The 13,111-nt window shown below is 44.7% G+C and overlaps 1 pseudogene; it reads left to right on the top strand.

Annotated features, from left to right (window-relative positions):
• Window positions 1-9,824: 9,824 nt before the first annotated feature.
• On the top strand, window positions 9,825-12,087 carry LOC136460588 (uncharacterized protein At3g28850-like; annotated as a pseudogene).
• The last annotated feature ends 1,024 nt before the right edge of the window (window positions 12,088-13,111 follow it).

Here is a 13,111-nt window from a genome sequence, read left to right as displayed (position 1 = left end):
GGTTAGTGAATACTATGGACCCAAATTCCCCTTCCTATGTTAGGTAACTAGATGTCATTACTTTCAATTAGTTTTCATTTCAATTGGTATTGTTTTTCAATTGATATACTCTTAAAGCATCTAGTTATCTTTCATGCCTATGTTTGCATTTACATGCTTAAATCTTTTGTCATGCATTCAATAGGTATATCATATGGTAGGCTTGCTCGGTTTCATGATCAACCCTTGGAGCAAACCTACATGGTTTAAAATTGTTTAGGAGCACGGCACATAGCTTGTTTTACAATTATTTATCTAATATGTGCCAAAGTCCAAATTGTAGATAATCTCTCCCAAATATCATCTTTCAAATGGTATTTTGATACTTAAATCAATGTGCACAAATTTTACAAGTATTCAACACTTGTGTGCACAAATTTAGGGGGAGCATAATCTGCAAGTTGGATGCCTTGAGACTAACACCTTTTCAAGCTTATCTTGTGTGTAGTGGTCTCATTGCAAGGAAAATGGAGTCCCTGGAGGAAAGCATTATACTTCAAATGGTAGAAATCAAATTGATTTTCACATGTGGTATTTCTAAACCGATATCACCATGTTGATCTCTCTTTGATATTTCTTTGCTTTCTCCATGTATTATATAGATTAACCTCTCTTGTGTAATAAATTGCTAATTATGCATATGCTTTGCTTTCTACCATATGTATGCATATATTTAGGGGGAGCTTAGTCTATATAATGTGAGAGTTAAATTTTGTGATCCATTTCACTCTCTACACAAAGGATCACGAAATTTGACCCTTCCTTGTGCTACTAATGTCTTCCTTTTCGGTGTTTGATGCCAAAGGGGGAGAATTTGAAGGACCAAAGGCAAGCATCTAGTTGACGTCTACAAGTGGTAATGGTCTGAAAAAGGGAGGAAAGTGAATTATGGGTTAGTCTAAGTAATGGGAGAATTTTTTTAGAAAGCTAGGCTTTAATCCATAATATCACATGGGGACATTTGCAAGGGCAAGACAAGCTTTTAAGTAAAGTTTTAATTGGTATATGTCAATTAGTATCATATAACCTTGCCCTTCGCATTGCATCCTAGCAAGTAGGTAGTTTTTAACTTCCAAATTCTTATTTTTTTCTTGCTTTGGTCGTGTTGTCATCAATCACCAAAAAGGGGGAGATCATAAGGAAAATGGACCCTAGGCCCATTTACTTTAGATTTTGGTGTTTGATGACCAACACAACCAAATTGGACTAATGAATTTGCAAGTGTTTGTTTTGTAGTCCAACAGGGTGCAAGACGTGACTTGGACGAAGGCAACATGATGATCTGATGATCAACACCTTAAGCAAGACCTTAGGAGCATAAGAAAAGACCCAAGATATCAAGCAAAGTCTAAGCATGAAGATAGGAACCAAGCCGTACGCAAGATCGCGAAGAAATGAGCTCGTAGAGACGACCGGACGCTGGAAGTGCGAATGGACGCTGGGCAAGTGGCTCGGCAGACAAGCGACCGGATCCCTGACCGGACGCTGGCGGCAACCGACCAGACGCAGGACAGCAGCGTCTGATCAATTACAGTAAGGTTCTAGAGCGGCACATCTACAACCGGGCGTGTCCGGTGGCAGGCGACCGGACGCTGGCCAGCGTCCGATCAACATATTGCCGGCTCAACGGTCGGGACGACCGGATGCATCCGGTCAGGGCGATTCAGCGTCCGGTCAGTAGCAGTTTCGTGGGAATCTGACCCCAATGGCTACTTTCTTAGTGGGGCTTATAAATACAACCTCCAACCTGCCATTTGAGGTGTGTGGAGCTTAGGAAACATACCAAGGGTGTTGGTACACCATTTTAGTGATCTCCACATGCAAAGTGCTTAGTGTTTTATTAGGTAATTAGCATAAGTGCTTTGCAAAGTGCTTAGGTTGATTAGACCACCGCTTATGCGCTTGCTCTAGGTATATGCCTAGTGTTTAGTGAGGTTAGCATACCTCTTGCCTCCCCATGGTTGCGAGCACAAGTGTTGTACATCGGAGGGGCTTGAAGTCTTGCGAGATCACACCAACTGTATTTATGGTGTGGCCGCCATCGTGTACCGGAGGGAACAAGGCCCGCGGTGTTTCGGTCGGAAGCTTGATAGTGAAGACGGCGGGGAGCATCCGGGAGAGGCTTGCCAGAAGGCACGTCGGAGACCCACTTGCGCGTGGGGAAGGCCTGAGGCTATCCACGGAGTTACCCGACCGGGAGCTTGGCCCTTGTGAGGGATTCCTTGTGAGGGGCTCCAACGAGGACTAGGGGGAAGCTTGTGCGCTTCTCGATACCTCGGTAAAAATACCAGAGTCGTCGACGAGAGTTTGCATATCTCTACCTTGCTCTTTAGCTTCCGCATTTACATTGCTTACTTTACTATGTTTGCGGTACAGATAGCAACACACTAGCAAAACCATAGTTGCACATCTAGATAGTTTATCTATTGCATAGGTTTTGCTAGGGTTATAAAAAGAGACCATAGTTTAGAGTTAGAATTTTAAGTTGCCTAATTCACCTCCCCTCTTAGGCGTCACGGTTCCCTTCAACCATATTGCTAGGGCTTATACTTATTTAGATAATTTTATCGCCTCCTACTTTTCACAAAACTTTTGTTGGTCAAATTTTTATGTTTTAGAAAAAAGTGATGAAACTCGTAAAGTCATTATTGGCTCTGGTACCAACTATGGCAGAACCGTCCGAAATAACGCACTTATGGAAACGCTCGTCTTCCACCAGACACTAATCACCCCAAAAGCGAGCTACAGCGAGTGGATTCTGTCGGGCACACCCCAAGGGAGAGCCCGAATAGTCCACATTTTCCCCAAGGATCCAATAATGAGAACGAGTTACAATACTTAATCCATTTCATACATCCAGAGTTCTTAGAAATTCATTATTACCTTGCCAAATTCAGAGTGCGGAATATTAAACAGCGGAATGATAATAAACATCTATCAATAATGAACAAGGATCCATCTGTGCCCACCAGAAGAATCCTTCACACAATGGGTACTCCTCAAGTTGAACCTGCAACAGGGGTAAATAAACCCTGAGTACACAATGTATTCGTAAGACTTATCCGACTAGTGGGAATAATTTCCCATCTCCATGGGATATGCAAAGCTTTAGGGTTTGCTGGGTTTCTTTTTTAGAAAGCAATGCTGATAGTGAATCCTTATTTATATTATTATTAGCAGTCATGATTAATTCTTTATCTAGCCATTCTATGTAAGCACATGTTCTACTTTCAAGCAAGAGTTGAGCAATCAGTTCCATTTCATCACCATTCATCTTTTAGTTCTTACTATGGTGCTGGACCGTAGACAAGCTGTACTGGATTGCCCGGTGATTCGTGAATCAATGCCCCCAGCTGGGTACTCCAAAAACACATGCCCTACTTGTACCCCAGGCACAAGTAGGACCAACCCATCACCCTCCGTCATGGGGTCTAGGTCCCCATCCAAACTTAGACTCCAAGCCCCCACTCCTAAGTCTTGGACTTAGTGCAGTGCAAGGACCTCCACCATCCCCGCCTCCAATCAGTCGGTCCGAAAAGAACCAAAACCCACGACAAGAGGGCAACAAGTCTTCCCTACACCCATACTCAAGTATGTGCTCAGGATAATAAATCTATGACTTGCCTAGAGACCTATACAACGGCTGGTCCTTAATCGACACAGATAGGGAAAAAGTATAACCAGACTATGCCCTATTGGCTATAGGACCCAACCTCTTACACCCACCAATACCCAAACCATATCTCTACCCGGTCTCTATTTTCCTTTCCACCATTTTATCATAAGTGATCATAATTTTCACCTATTGTGAGTAACGGCAGGTTACTCACGCTATCGATACCCTAAGCATAGCAGCTACTCGACCTATACTAGTAGGACTCATAGGTAAGTATATCTATACATGTAGTTTTCATAAAATGCCTATAACGTAAATACACATCATATATATTTTTAGTAATCATTCAAAAATAGGGGTTATGCACCGGGGCTTGCCTTGGGTAGGCGGTGGGTCAATAAAGTCAGCAACGAATGGCTCTGGGGCTCCCTCCTATACGAGAACCTCCTCCTCGTACTCCTCAATAATCTCCTCATAGTCCTGTTCGTCCGGTGGTACGAACTCTACCAACTCGTGATCTATATGCATGAAATAATGATGCAACACTTAGTAATAAGGCAACAACAACTCTTAAAATAAAAATACATCTAGCAAGCTACTAAGCTAGTTCTACCGACTAAGGTGCTAACTTACCTACTATTACCCCTAACAAATATAAAGCATGACATATGTTATCTTAGCAACTAAAGGTATTCTTACTCTTAATACCGATTTACTCTATATATGATTAAACAAGTGGTACTAGCTACTCTATTTATCAACCTACTCTAGGCCTACAAAATTTACAGTGAGTACATAATAATCTAATGAACCTACTATAAAAATTTTATGGCTAAAGCTATCATCAATTTGCCACAAAAATTCCTATGAATATTAAGCTAAATAATACTAAGCTTTCTAAATTGAATTTGTGAACCTATCATTATCATACCTAACGGTAAACTAACTACACCAATAGATAGATAGCATTTTTGTGAACCTAACAAATTTTGTTTCACTATTTTTGGACATCTATAGAATTTACTATAATTTTTCAAAGTTCAACTCAACACTAAATTGAATAAACATTTATTACTTCTCTGGAAATTGAAAAATGCAGTCCACCATGCGGCCCACAGCGCGAGCGGCTCGGCCCACTCCACTTGGTGCGTGCTTGCGCACCACCGACGCGGCCCATGCATGGGCATGGCCCAACCGAGCGACGATGGCCCACGACAGGAAGGCTCGTGCGCGCCAGTACATTTTGCTGAAACGCCCTTTCTCTAACACTGAATCCCACCGAGGTCCATAACACTATTGCATCAGTCAGCCATCTTACAATTCTGCCCCTCCCCATTTCCTTCTTTACCACGGCCACACCCTCTGCCCCCCGCGCGTGCACCGGCACGGCGGCACTGGCACCAGGTGGTTACGCCAGCTGGACCAGTCCCTCCCTGCCCTATCTAAGGAGCCGATACCTGCCTAGGCACAAACGCGTAGCACTAGGCGAAGGAAGCGCGAGCCGGGACGCCGTAGTAAAGCTGGTCCATGGCGGCGGAGCTCTTGCACTAAAAACAGTGATGTTTTGGTGAGCTACAACAACGCTAGAAAAGTTGGGGTAGCGAGTGAGCTCAAGGAACTCACCATGGACATAGACGAGGTGGTGGTTCGACCAGAGGCGGCCCAAGCCGAGCCAGCCACATGCGCATGGACGGTGCGATGGTGTGCCATGGTGGCAAGACCGCGTCAGAGGTGGCTAGGAGGTGGTAGCGATTAGGCAAAGGTGCGTCGGGTGATGGGTAGGTGGAGGCAAAGCTGGCAGTGCAACGAAACTAGCATGATGTGATGGCAAGGCAGGCGGGGCAAGCCCACGCACGTGCAGTCGTGAGGGTCAGCAGCAGCAGTGGCGTTTAGAGCGCAGCGCGACCAAAGACGCAGCATGATGCGACGGCGAGCATCAGTGGCACCACGCGATAGTAGCCCGGACTGGCCAAGCCACAGGCCAGCCGAGGACGCGACGGCAGTGGCAGAGCGACTGGGCTCGCCGGGCGCGACGTGCGCGTGCGTGGAGTGCGCGGCAATGGCTATGCGGCATGCATGGCGGTGCACTTGTGCGCACCTAGGCATGCCAGTGTAGCGGCGTCGAGCTGACCAGAGGCATGGTGACCGCATCCAATGCTGAAGCCGACTGGGAACGTGCCTTGCACGTATTTTAAAGCGGCCCAAAAATCCAACTCGATGATCCAACTCAAGATGTTATGTCAAGCTACTAGAACACAACCTAAGACCATGCCACTACTTAGCCCGATTCTTCTACGAAAATTGCCGAACTTAGCTTCGTCAAAGCGTTGTCCGACTTAGGAATTTTGGCTATGTTTTCGCGTTGAATGCAATTTTCAAGCTATTAAGTAAGCTAGCTAGCGAATCCTGTTCTCAACCGCAAGTATTTCACCGCCACCTACGAAGCCTACACTACAAACTTTATTAAAGTATCGGATATGCGTTCTATATTATTTTCGTTCAATAAAAATTCATTTAGAACTCTAAGCGATATAACGCAACATGAAATATAACATTTATTTCGCATTTCCGATGAACGTTTCGAGTCATAGAAATTGATTTACACACTATAATTCATATACTCACACATAAATATGATGCTCATACAGTGTTTTAGCAAAGGACTCTACAGTGTAACACCGAGGGTGTTACAAATCTACCCCCTAAAACAAAATCTCGACACGAGATTTCATGTGCCTAGTGTGGAAAAGGAGATAGGAAATACATATCAACATAACAACTATCTATCAGAATCAGAGAGAAGGTGGGGGTAATGCTTCAATATATAGCTCTCTTGTTCCCACGTGGCTTCATCCTCAGAGTGGTTCTACCACTACACCTTGTAGAACTTCACCACATTGTTCTTGTCACTCTTTGCTTTTTGTCCAGGATTTTGATAGGGTGCTCAATATAAGTCAAATCTGGCTGGAGTGAAAGTCCTTCAATTTTTAAAGCTTCATTAGGGATCCACAAATATTTCTTTAACTGGGAGACGTGAAACACATTGTGTACCACCGATAAAATATCGGAAAGCTAAAGACGATAAGCAACTGTGCCACACTGTGCCAAAACCTTATAAGGACCCACATATCGAGGGGCTAGCTTGCCATGGATACTAAATCGATGCACCCCTCTCATAGGAGACACCTTGAGATAAACATAATCTCCGACTGCAAAATGCAAGGGCCTTCTTTGCTTGTCTGTATAAGCTTTCTGTCGGTTCTGAGCTGCCTTCAAGTGACTCTGAATAATGTTTACTTGCTCTCGAGCCTCTTTGATGAAATCCAACCCAAAGTATCCATGGTCTCCCACTTCAACCCAGTTAAGTGGTGTCCTACATTTCTTTCCATATAGAGCTTCAAATAGTGCCATTCGAATGCTCTCTTGATAGCTATTATTGTAAGAAAATTTAGCTAACTTCAGACATCCATCCTACTTCTCAGAAAAAGAGATGGCATAAACCCTCAATATATCCTCGAGCACCTGGTTTACCCTTTCAGTTTGACCATCAGTTTGTGGATGATATGCTAAGCTTCTGAGGAGACGAGTACCAAGACATTGCTGCAGTTGCTCCTAGAAATGAGAGACAAAAACTGATCCTCTATCCAAGATAATAGTAAGGGGAACTCCATGTAGGGTCACAATCCGATCAAAATATATCTCAACATACTTCTTGGTTGTATATCTAGTGTCCACCGAAAGAAAATGAGCAGACTTAGTGAGGCGGTCCACAATGACACAGATAAGTCATAGCCCTTGGATGTGCGGGGCAAACCCACCACAATGTCCATGGAGATATCTTTCCATTTCCAAACAGGAATGGACAAGGGCTGCAAATATCCTAGAGTACACATATGATCTGCTTTAACTCTCCCACAAGTGTCGTACTTCGCGACGTACTAGGTGATATCCTGTTTCTCAGCTCCTCATTTGATGGAACCACTAATCTGTCCTTGTATCTTACTACTCCTTGCTCATCAATACTAAACTGAAGACCATGTCCTTCGCCAATTAATTTCTTGATGGGAGAAATTTCTAAAGTGTCTTGCCTTTGTTCCAGAATAATCTGCTCAAGTAATCTTGAGACCAAGGCAACGTGAGCCAGCACCTCAGCATGGTTGAGAGATAAAGGTGTTTCTTTAACCTGATATGACTTTCGGCTTAAGGCATTAGCTACCACATTGATCTTTCATGTGTGATCATCCGGCGGAGCTTATGGATGACCCAACTCAAATTGTGAACGGCTGTGGGCGATTCACCGCGACGGAGTGTCAAAAAATCAGCCTGTAGAGAGCACTTTATCTTTGCGTGGATTAAGGGGGAGCTACACCCTTACGCGGGTGCTACAATGGGGACTAGTGGGGAGTGACGACTCTCTAATACCTCGGCAAAACATCGCCGCGTTCCTTCTTCACTCTTTACTCTAAGTATTTACATTTGAGCATTTCATCTCTTGTCTTTACATTCTTTAGAATTACCATACTAATGTAGGATTAAAACATAGTGTGCTAAACTTTTATGCGGTAGATTAATAGAATCACATTCTAGGCACAAGAGGTAAAGTGGGCTAAGTGTAGGGTTTAATTATTGCAAAGAATTTTAGAATTAGCCCAATTCACCCTCCTTCTTGGGCATCTTGATCATATATAGCCCCGCTCGCTTCGCTGAAAAAACAAACCGAAACACTGTTCCTATTGATTTGTTGTGAGAGAAAAATACTATTTCGACTAAAAAAACAAGCTGAAAAGTACAGATTATAAGACAAAACGAACATAGCCATACAAAGATCATTACTGCATAATTGCAGCCATTAATGCTATAGTTCAAGCTACAGTTGAGATACCGTAGGGCCAAGTACTGGAGGCCAAATTTATATATAAAAAACAACATAAAAAAGGGCCGCCGATTAAGAGCCAAACTTAAAAAAAGCAAAAAAAACAACTAATTGGTACCAAATTATTAAACCATCCCTAAAACAAAATAAGCTTTAGACTAGTGATCAAATTTTAAAAAATAGAAACAAAAAACAAAAAACTGACAACCGAAGGCCAAATTATATAAAAAAATAACTACCAATTAACGGTCAAACTTAAAACAAAACAACAAAAAAAAAAACTGCTAACTGAGGCACCAAATTACAATAAGAAAAACAAAAAAAAACAAAACAAGCAATGAAGTTGGGAACAAATTTAAAAAGCAAACAACAACAACAAAATAGCCGGCTCGCTCGGTCACGCCAGTTCGCCGATCCTATTGTGCATCGCGCCATCGCCGTGCTGCCCGTCCGCATCACGCCATCAGGCAACCACCGCCGACGCCCGGTGCCCCCCACGCCGCCGCTAGCATGCTACTGTCGCGAAGCACAGGGGCAGCAACTGCGCAGGTAATGGAGAACGGATTGGGGGATGGTGCTGGCGAGCAGGTGAGCGGAGCTGTCGCTGGCCGCGGGCGTGGCGATGGGGGACGTCCTGGCGCCGGGCGTGGCCATGGGGGAGGGGGAGGTCCAGGCGCGTCCATCTCTTACACTGCCGGCGCCTGAGCCCCTTGCCGCAACCCAAGACAAACACCGCAAAAAGGAAGCCACAGGCCACAGGAAACAGCAGCGCAGGCTGATAAGAATAGGCAAAAAAAAAAAAAAAACTGGAAAGGGGAGGGGCAGAGACATGAACCCTACCAGTCGCCGCGAGATCCCGGCGAGCTCCACGCCTGGAGACCTCCAGACTCGACTACCACCGAAGAAGACAAGCAGCCGAAAAGAACGATTAAAACACGGGCGCGTTACCCAAAATGAAATACTGTGCGTGGGACCAGATGACAGTGACAGAACAAATAGTTAATACGAGATGCAAACAGGCACCGTGGAACCAACGGCTGAAAGCGAAGCCAGAAACAGATCCGACGGCAAAAAAATCAGGTGTTGGATGTCACAGAAACAACGGACAGTTCTATAGCTTTTCCCCAAATCTAAATAGTTAGAAGTTATTAATGTTCTAAATTTTATACAAGGCCCTACTATGTTTTTAACATCACGTCTCCGTCAAGCCTGCTTCGCGCAATCAAGCAAGGGCAGTAGAGCCACCCCGGGTGGTTCCTAACTTTTGGCTCGTCTTGCCTGACGGTGAGATCAGGTATGACGTAGGTAGCACTGCCATTTCGAGAAGCTCACTAAAATAATGGTGGTTGCTTAATCATTGTACTAGAATATATAGGTTCAAAGAGGTATTAACTCATCTGTTCTAGATTATATGTAACGTTACCTGTGTTCTATAAACTAAATGCATCTAACTTAAACGAAGTTTATAGAAAAAAACATACGAATATTTGTAACATGAAATTGATGGTTTCACTAAACCTATTAGTAGATTTTCTGGCTTTCATAGGAATTGGCACCGTTGGCTGCAACTGGAGGAGCGTTGCGCCCAAATGATCTCCCTCCCGCTAGCACATGTTGTGGACCACCTAAGAGCATCTCCAAGAGTTCCCTAATCCTCCTCCTAATCTTAAGTTTTTAGAAGGATCCATAAAAATCTATCTCCAACAACTCCTATTACAATCTCCTAATATTTTAAGAGTTGGAAAAAATCTCCCTCATCCGCGTAACTTTACGCGCCGCAGCCTCGTGCGCATCCTTCAACTCACTGCCGTCGCGCTCAAGTCCTCCACGCTAGGGTCGCTTAGCCTCGACCGGGACGAGGAGGAGATGATGAAGTGGCGCGATGATAGCGGAGTTGTCGGAGCGGCGAAGACGCCGCCGCTGCCGCTGAAGCCACAGCTGATGCGGCGACAGAAACAGGTGCCAGGGTCGCCGGCCAAGACGCAGGTCCGCGAGCCCGAGGTAATCAACGTGTGGGAGCTCATGGACGGCCTTGATGACAAGGATGAGGAGGGCGACGCCGACGGCGAGGAGCGGCAGGAGAAGTCGGCCCCAGGATCGCCCGAGTTCGATCTGAACGTCATCGCCGCGTTCTGGAAGGCGCTGGATGAGATACCCCCGCCGCCGGACGACCCTGGCATCAAGGAGTGTATTAAGAAGCCAGACGGCCTGGGCGGTGGCGGTGGCGGCGATGAGGTGGGTGATGAGGACATCACTACTTCATCGCATACAGGCCAAGGAGAGGAGGAGGTCCAGCATGGGCATCCAATTCATCTTTTTCATGGTGGAAGCCCAGTCCAACTCAAGTTTGAGTCCAGCTCGGGCTCCAGGACCAGTCTACCTTAAACTGGTCACCCAGGACGCATCGAGACTCCGTTTTCGACAATCCACATATGGTTGGAAAGCTAATTTGGTAAGGAAGCCAATCCAAGTGGTTTCATATCAAAAGACCTTCGGAATCAACGGGAATCGTCGAAACAAGTCAGCGTCCAGAATCTGTCAGGGTGCTGCGACACCCTCTAACGGACCATGTATCGTGTTTGGGCCCATTAGGGGGCGCGTCCAGGGGGGTGACGCCCAAGACTCTATAAATAGCAGCCATCGCTCTCCTTAGGGTTTGTGTTTTGTTTAGTTCTTGATTTCCTCGTGAAACAGACATCGTTTTGCTGCAACTGTGCCGCCAAGGCTGCTTGCTGTGAACCAGGGCCCTAGTTCTTGATCATGTTCGCCTGTGGCGATTAGTCCTTTCGAATAAAGACTTGAACTTCTTCTTAATTTCATAAGCCTCATATTTATTTGTAATTTCAGATTACGTTCATCCCGTTCTTGCTTGTGTTCTCGATTCGCTTGCAGAAAAGCCTTCTCGGCGAGGTCAATCGCGTTCGCGTGGTTGATAACCAACGGAGCAGTGGTGTTTAAAGCCTAGATCGTGAATGTTGAGTCTCCACCAATCGACGCTACCATACCTTTCGAAAGATCGGGCCTTGTCTACATCAGTGGACGTCAAGAAGCGCGAGATACAGAGGTTCCCGGGCATCGTCCACGCGTGGGTCAGCGCGTTCCAGCAGAGGATCGACACAAAGCTCGCCAAGCTGGCACCGCCGTAGCCGTAGCCGTCAGTTCTACCGCCCCCGTCGGACAGCGCTCGGAAGGTGGTGCTGTACCTGACAAGCCTTCACGACATCCAGAAGACGTACGAGGACTGCTAGTCCACCAAGTCCATTCTCTAGAGCTACAGCATGCTCGTTGATGAGTGCGACCTGTCGATGCACTCGGGGTTCAAGGACGAGCTCCACGTCACGCTGGGCTCCACCACGGGCAGCAGGATCCCGCAGGTGTCGAGGAGGTCCACCGGATGCATGAGGCCAGCGAGCTATCGAAGGCACTCAAGGCTTGTGAGATGGCGCCCCCGTCGAGCTCCAGTGGCAAGGGCTGCCTGCTCCTCCTCCTGATGCTTGAGTTCGAACTCGAGAAGCGTCACTCCTTCCGGGAAACCTATTGCATGCATATGCACAAATGAGTACCATGAATGCATAAGAGATTACATCATATGATAAATTGTGTATGCATGAGCATGGTTATCCATAAGGTGTATGATAAGTTTAACACTCATCAACCAAGTAGATGTATAACTTTCTTCTAGTTGATTTTTACTGAGTAGGTGCATATCTCTCCAATAATACAAGAAACATACATTCACTAAGTTCTAGCAACCTAAGGTAAAGTTATTCATCATCAGTAAGAGGCCTAGAACCTGCAGCTAACAACTAATCTCAATTAGCCTAAGCATCTACAAAAGCATCAAATAAGACAAACAACTATACTTGATTTAGTCATTTCCTGCTGTAAACAGGAGCTACTTAATTTGGTTATATTAGGAGTTCTACTCAACCAAATACTATGATCTTGGACTTTCTGGAAAGCTTATAAAACTTCCTACAACTTTCATTTAATCACCAACAGGTGATTCAACCATTATCCTAGTGAAAATAGGTAAACTTCCTAGGTCTATCTAGAAATTTCCAGAGAATGAGCATTTCTAGAGACCAACTTCTAACAGCTATAATTCTCAAACCATTTAGCCTATTGCCACGAAAATTTGACACAAGCAAGATAAGTAAGTTATCTATAACTTTGTTATTGAAAATATTCACAGAAAACATCGTTTTACCCATGCAATTTACTTCACAACCAAAACTATCCAAACAGTCACTAAAATTGAATTATAGAGCAATTAATATTTCACTACATACAAGCAATCAAATTTGGGCACAACCAATGGTACCAACAGTTCATAGGCATCACATACACTCTAGAAAACATGATGGTCAAGCCCAAGTAAATTATTTAAATACATTTATTAATTTATTTGGATACTAAGGTGAAATAAGGAAATTCAATCAAAAGTGCACCATAAATTCTGAGAAAATTATAGTAGCCTACTTATGCTCCCAAAAGTATTTTGTACAAACTTCATGCCATTTAGATAAATATAGCCATCTCTATAAAAATGACAAGTTGCCTAGGATTATTTTAGCAAAAAT

This window comes from Miscanthus floridulus, chromosome 6 (assembly GCF_019320115.1).
Source record: "Miscanthus floridulus cultivar M001 chromosome 6, ASM1932011v1, whole genome shotgun sequence".
NCBI classification, from domain to species: Eukaryota; Viridiplantae; Streptophyta; class Magnoliopsida; order Poales; family Poaceae; genus Miscanthus; species Miscanthus floridulus.
The sequence above is the reverse complement of the archived record's forward strand: the minus strand, read 5'-3'. Positions and strand labels throughout refer to the sequence as shown.